Source organism: Nansenia antarctica (genome assembly GCF_963989245.1).
Source record: "Nansenia antarctica genome assembly, chromosome: 8".
NCBI classification, from domain to species: Eukaryota; Metazoa; Chordata; class Actinopteri; order Argentiniformes; family Microstomatidae; genus Nansenia; species Nansenia antarctica.
In genome coordinates this window covers 47,422,813-47,429,190 of record NC_137678.1, presented here as the reverse complement: position 1 = coordinate 47,429,190, position 6,378 = coordinate 47,422,813, and positions in this window count along the sequence as shown.

The following is a 6,378-nucleotide window of genomic DNA, read 5'->3' as shown; positions in this document are numbered from 1 at the left end:
AAAAAATCTGCACTAACCATTGGTCTAAAAATATCAGATAAAGTCTGCCAGGTAGTTTTTACCTCATGTAATAAACATCTTTCTGGCCGACACTGGAACCTGAGCGACGAACGACCACTTTGCGCATCCACCCGTCTCCAAGTACTGGCCATTCCTCCCATCCCTCTTCAGGTTTCGTTCTTTTCCTACGTGACAAACTAAAAATTTACATGAGATGAATACTGAATCATTAGGAAAAGCATAGTGGAATAACAGAAATACAGATACAGATATGACAAGACATCAAAAGGCTATCTACAAAGAGGATTATAGGGAAATATATCCAGTAACCATTTGCTACAGAATGACCAGTATTATACACTATGGCTAGAAGTCACATAATTGATATTTGGTACTATGAACACGGCCAACAATAAACAATACCAACATACTGGTTATTGGCCCTCTTCTTGAAGTTCTTCTCACTGCCCGCCACGCTCCCGCTCCGTTCACTCTCCCCTGCAAGACTCTCCTCTTCCGCCTCCCTTCGGACAAAAATGCGTGGGTCATGCGTGCGTCATTTTCATCTTCATCATCATCTTCTACAGGTTCACACCAGTCTCCAGGAGGCTCCTCAGTAGCTCCTCCCACTTCCATCTTGGTCTCCCCGTGACGATGTTTCACAGGAGTGGCTTCATCCCAAGTATTCACAGGGCTGTCAGAGGGAGCCAGGGCCTCCGGTGGAGGTACCACCTCAGAGATGACTTGAGTAATGACTAACAGCCTTGGATAGTAGTGCCAGATAGCAGCATCCCCATCTATACAAGTCCTATGGACAGCAAGAAAAGTCAGAGTTTAATATCAAGACTCTGCCCTTACTTTTTCTGTTATTTTTCAAGGGGAAATAACAGAAAGGCAAGAACAAGGTTTTAATATGAAGTTAAAATACAGATTGTCAGCTTTTATTGGAGGACATTTGTATTGTTTAAACCATTTATAAACAAGAACACTCTCATGCATGATAGTCCCCCTATTTCATGTTTAGTATTTGGTTGCATATACACTCTGTGTTTAGAAGAATAGATTTACTATTTATTTACAAATACATGTTTCTTCACAATATACACAATTCTTGAGAAAACATATTGAATTACAAAAGGAATATAAGGTGGGTAATCTTTATCAATTTTCTAAACACCTGCAACATCACTATAGTAATTTAGACAGGTAGCAGATATGTCGTCTTTGCTTACAGAATGCATCTTGACATTTATAATAAATACCACAAGTTCAATCTGCATAGGCTTCATGTCAGAGTTAAATAACAAAATATTGTCTCATGTTCACATACAACAGCAATGGCAGTGAATTTTAAAAATATTATAAAGTTTGAAGAAACCAAGCTTCATGTACTGTAAGGCCATGTCAATAGCAAGCAGACTTAGGAAATGGTCCTGGGGCCACCCGAGGATGCTGGGAGTTGGACATCCCCCCAGCTCATTATACACAATCTTCCATAGGCGCTGAGACGTCACCTAACTAGAATATGCTGAAATATTCATCAGGGAGAAAAGTTGTTTTTTTCATTAAAAAGCTTTTTCATTACCTTCCTTCTCTTATGCATGGGTTTCTGTAGGCCATCTACGAACAGCCCTGTTTTGTACTTGAACATTGACATGTCAAGAGTTCCTCCCAGGTTTTTGGAAAGTTCAACTCGACTTCTCACACGCTCCCCCAACGGACTGCGAACGACAAAAGTTTGTAGGAAAACCTTTGGTATCCATTTGTGCTATTCAGATTGAGATTATGATCATCATATCAGTTGTCAAAAAATCTGCACTAACCATTGGTCTAAAAATATCAGATAAAGTCTGCCAGGTAGTTTTTACCTCATGTAATAAACATCTTTCTGGCCGACACTGGAACCTGAGCGACGAACGACCACTTTGCGCATCCACCCGTCTCCAAGTACTGGCCATTCCTCCCATCCCTCTTCAGGTTTCGTTCTTTTCCTACGTGACAAACTAAAAATTGACATGAGATGAATACTGAATCATTAGGAAAAGCATAGTGGAATAACAGAAATACAGATACAGATATGACAAGACATCAAAAGGCTATCTACAAAGAGGATTATAGGGAAATATATCCAGTAACCATTTGCTACAGAATGACCAGTATTATACACTATGGCTAGAAGTCACATAATTGATATTTGGTACTATGAACACGGCCAACAATAAACAATACCAACATACTGGTTATTGGCCCTCTTCTTGAAGTTCTTCTCACTGCCCGCCACGCTCCCGCTCCGTTCACTCTCCCCTGCAAGACTCTCCTCTTCCGCCTCCCTTCGGACAAAAATGCGTGGGTCATGCGTGCGTCATTTTCATCATCATCATCATCATCTTCATCATCATCTTCTACAGGTTCACACCAGTCTCCAGGAGGCTCCTCAGTAGCTCCTCCCACTTCCATCTTGGTCTCCCCGTGACGATGTTTCACAGGAGTGGCTTCATCCCGAGTATTCACAGGGCTGTCAGAGGGAGCCAGGGCCTCCGGTGGAGGTACCACCTCAGAGATGACTTGAGTCATGACTAACAGCCTTGGATAGTAGTGCCAGATAGCAGCATCCCCATCTATACAAGTCCTATGGACAGCAAGAAAAGTCAGAGTTTAATATCAAGACTCTGCCCTTACTTTTTCTGTTATTTTTCAAGGGGAAATAACAGAAAGGCAAGAACAAGGTTTTAATATGAAGTTAAAATACAGATTGTCAGCTTTTATTGGAGGACATTTGTATTGTTTAAACCATTTATAAACAAGAACACTCTCATGCATGATAGTCCCCCTATTTCATGTTTAGTATTTGGTTGCATATACACTCTGTGTTTAGAAGAATAGATTTACTATTTATTTACAAATACATGTTTCTTCACAATATACACAATTCTTGAGAAAACATATTGAATTACAAAAGGAATATAAGGTGGGTAATCTTTATCAATTTTCTAAACACCTGCAACATCACTATAGTAATTTAGACAGGTAGCAGATATGTCGTCTTTGCTTACAGAATGCATCTTGACATTTATAATAAATACCACAAGTTCAATCTGCATAGGCTTCATGTCAGAGTTAAATAACAAAATATTGTCTCATGTTCACATACAACAGCAATGGCAGTGAGTTTTAAAAATATTATAAAGTTTGAAGAAACCAAGCTTCATGTACTGTAAGGCCATGTCAATAGCAAGCAGACTTAGGAAATGGTCCTGGGGCCACCCGAGGATCCTGGGAGTTGGACATCCCCCCAGCTCATTATACACAATCTTCCATAGGCGCTGAGACGTCACCTAACTAGAATATGCTGAAATATTCATCAGGGAGAAAAGGGTTTTTTTTCATTAAAAAGCTTTTTCATTACCTTCCTTCTCTTACGCATGGGTTTCTGTTGGCCATCTACGAACAGCCCTGTTTTGTACTTGAACATTGACATGTCAAGAGTTCCTCCCAGGTTTTTGGAAAGTTCAACTCGACTTCTCACACGCTCCCCCAACGGACTGCGAACGACAAAAGTTTGTAGGAAAACCTTTGGTATCCATTTGTGCTATTCAGATTGAGATTATGATCATCATATCAGTTGTCAAAAAATCTGCACTAACCATTGGTCTAAAAATATCAGATAAAGTCTGCCAGGTAGTTTTTACCTCATGTAATAAACATCTTTCTGGCCGACACTGGAACCTGAGCGACGAACGACCACTTTGCGCATCCACCCGTCTCCAAGTACTGGCCATTCCTCCCATCCCTCTTCAGGTTTCGTTCTTTTCCTACGTGACAAACTAAAAATTGACATGAGATGAATACTGAATCATTAGGAAAAGCATAGTGGAATAACAGAAATACAGATACAGATATGACAAGACATCAAAAGGCTATCTACAAAGAGGATTATAGGGAAATATATCCAGTAACCATTTGCTACAGAATGACCAGTATTATACACTATGGCTAGAAGTCACATAATTGATATTTGGTACTATGAACACGGCCAACAATAAACAATACCAACATACTGGTTATTGGCCCTCTTCTTGAAGTTCTTCTCACTGCCCGCCACGCTCCCGCTCCGTTCACTCTCCCCTGCAAGACTCTCCTCTTCCGCCTCCCTTCGGACAAAAATGCGTGGGTCATGCGTGCGTCATTTTCATCATCATCATCATCATCATCTTCATCATCATCTTCTACAGGTTCACACCAGTCTCCAGGAGGCTCCTCAGTAGCTCCTCCCACTTCCATCTTGGTCTCCCCGTGACGATGTTTCACAGGAGTGGCTTCATCCCGAGTATTCACAGGGCTGTCAGAGGGAGCCAGGGCCTCCGGTGGAGGTACCACCTCAGAGATGACTTGAGTCATGACTAACAGCCTTGGATAGTAGTGCCAGATAGCAGCATCCCCATCTATACAAGTCCTATGGACAGCAAGAAAAGTCAGAGTTTAATATCAAGACTCTGCCCTTACTTTTTCTGTTATTTTTCAAGGGGAAATAACAGAAAGGCAAGAACAAGGTTTTAATATGAAGTTAAAATACAGATTGTCAGCTTTTATTGGAGGACATTTGTATTGTTTAAACCATTTATAAACAAGAACACTCTCATGCATGATAGTCCCCCTATTTCATGTTTAGTATTTGGTTGCATATACACTCTGTGTTTAGAAGAATAGATTTACTATTTATTTACAAATACATGTTTCTTCACAATATACACAATTCTTGAGAAAACATATTGAATTACAAAAGGAATATAAGGTGGGTAATCTTTATCCATTTTCTAAACACCTGCAACATCACTATAGACAGGTAGCAGATATGTCGTCTTTGCTTACAGAATGCATCTTGACATTTATAATAAATACCACAAGTTCAATCTGCATAGGCTTCATGTCAGAGTTAAATAACAAAATATTGTCTCATGTTCACATACAACAGCAATGGCAGTGAGTTTTAAAAATATTATAAAGTTTGAAGAAACCAAGCTTCATGTACTGTAAGGCCATGTCAATAGCAAGCAGACTTAGGAAATGGTCCTGGGGCCACCCGAGGATGCTGGGAGTTGGACATCCCCCCAGCTCATTATACACAATCTTCCATAGGCGCTGAGACGTCACCTAACTAGAATATGCTGAAATATTCATCAGGGAGAAAAGTTTTTTTTTTCATTAAAAAGCTTTTTCATTACCTTCCTTCTCTTACGCATGGGTTTCTGTTGGCCATCTACGAACAGCCCTGTTTTGTACTTGAACATTGACATGTCAAGAGTTCCTCCCAGGTTTTTGGAAAGTTCAACTCGACTTCTCACACGCTCCCCCAACGGACTGCGAACGACAAAAGTTTGTAGGAAAACCTTTGGTATCCATTTGTGCTATTCAGATTGAGATTATGATCATCATATCAGTTGTCAAAAAATCTGCACTAACCATTGGTCTAAAAATATCAGATAAAGTCTGCCAGGTAGTTTTTACCTCATGTAATAAACGTCTTTCTGGCCGACACTGGAACCTGAGCGACGAACGACCACTTTGCGCATCCACCCGTCTCCAAGTACTGGCCATTCCTCCCATCCCTCTTCAGGTTTCATTCTTTTCCTACGTGACAAACTAAAAATTGACATGAGATGAATACTGAATCATTAGGAAAAGCATAGTGGAATAACAGAAATACAGATATGACAAGACATCAAAAGGCTATCTACAAAGAGGATTATAGGGAAATATATCCAGTAACCATTTGCTACAGAATGACCAGTATTATACACTATGGCTAGAAGTCACATAATTGATATTTGGTACTATGAACACGGCCAACAATAAACAATACCAACATACTGGTTATTGGCCCTCTTCTTGAAGTTCTTCTCACTGCCCGCCACGCTCCCGCTCCGTTCACTCTCCCCTGCAAGACTCTCCTCTTCCGCCTCCCTTCGGACAAAAATGCGTGGGTCATGCGTGCGTCATTTTCATCATCATCATGATCATCATCTTCATCATCATCTTCTACAGGTTCACACCAGTCTCCAGGAGGCTCCTCAGTAGCTCCTCCCACTTCCATCTTGGTCTCCCCGTGACGATGTTTCACAGGAGTGGCTTCATCCCGAGTATTCACAGGGCTGTCAGAGGGAGCCAGGGCCTCCGGTGGAGGTACCACCTCAGAGATGACTTGAGTCATGACTAACAGCCTTGGATAGTAGTGCCAGATAGCAGCATCCCCATCTATACAAGTCCTATGGACAGCAAGAAAAGTCAGAGTTTAATATCAAGACTCTGCCCTTACTTTTTCTGTTATTTTTCAAGGGGAAATAACAGAAAGGCAAGAACAAGGTTTTAATATGAAGTTAA